A 1052-nucleotide genomic window follows, 5' to 3' on the forward strand; every position below is an offset into this window, starting at 1 on the left:
AGCTTCACAGTCAGTTGCATTATTGTCATCATTACCAACTCACGAATACGGTTCGGGTCGTTAGTATATGCAAATATGAGTATACTGAATGCAACGCACAACAAAGAGATATAATGACATTGAATAACATATTACATAGAATTATGTCGTTTATATCCAAGCGAATAATTTTCATTTTGCAATAGAACGGCTTAATCCTTTGTTTGAAAACTAAATGAGTCCGTTATAAGGACTATTTTCGTATGATATGTCAAGGGGATATAGCTCAGTGGCAGAGCAATCGACTGCAGATCGATAGGCCCCCGGTTCAAATCCGGGTGTCCCCTGATATTCCAAACGGTTTTTTGTAATTTTTGAGGATTGTAATTATATTTTAGAAATAAAGATTTGATTTATTTAAAATATTGCAGACATAAAACACGTTCGGAGTTATAAACAGGAATAAAATTTCAAGGTTTTTTTTAAATAATCATGAATAAAATCTGGGTTTGCCTGTTTTTTTGTAGATTTGGTTTCATAACATTACACATGCTGATTTCTTTATGTGTCGCCCCAAAAGGTTGTCGAGATAACTTACTTTTTGCATACTGGTTGAAATGCCCACAATATATAACTTTTATTATAATTTTATTCACAACAAAATTAAATCAAACAGATTATTAAATATATCACTGAAGCAGTTTAAGTCTTCTCACAGATTATTCCATTTGCAACTTCCTTGAATAAAAGTTTAAGATCTAAGAAGCTGACAACAGATAAAATTGAGATTGGATTTTATCTGGAATATGAAAAATTCTAAACGTTGGACAAACTGAGGTCATAGTAAAATTAGGTATCGATAATAATCAATTTATTGGCAAATATCGACAAAATTTTTGGTTAAAATGTAAGAAAAGAATCCTTCAAAGATATTTTTGTTTAAAAAGTGAATTATTAACGGATTAGTATTGCTACTTACGGTCACATCAGTCTGTTGCGACTGTTGATATTAAGATGAATTATCAAACATAAAAAAGACGCTACTTACACATGTATATAAAAATCACAAAAGA

At 30.6% G+C, this 1052-nt stretch overlaps 1 non-coding gene across 1 annotated transcript; it reads left to right on the forward strand.

Annotated features, from left to right (window-relative positions):
- Positions 1-254: 254 nt before the first annotated feature.
- Positions 255-326, forward strand: Trnac-gca (transfer RNA cysteine (anticodon GCA)). Its single transcript has one exon. It is a non-coding gene; the product is annotated as a tRNA-Cys (tRNA).
- The last annotated feature ends 726 nt before the right edge of the window (positions 327-1052 follow it).

This window comes from Danaus plexippus, assembly GCF_018135715.1.
Source record: "Danaus plexippus chromosome 16 unlocalized genomic scaffold, MEX_DaPlex mxdp_31, whole genome shotgun sequence".
Lineage (NCBI taxonomy): Eukaryota > Metazoa > Arthropoda > Insecta > Lepidoptera > Nymphalidae > Danaus > Danaus plexippus.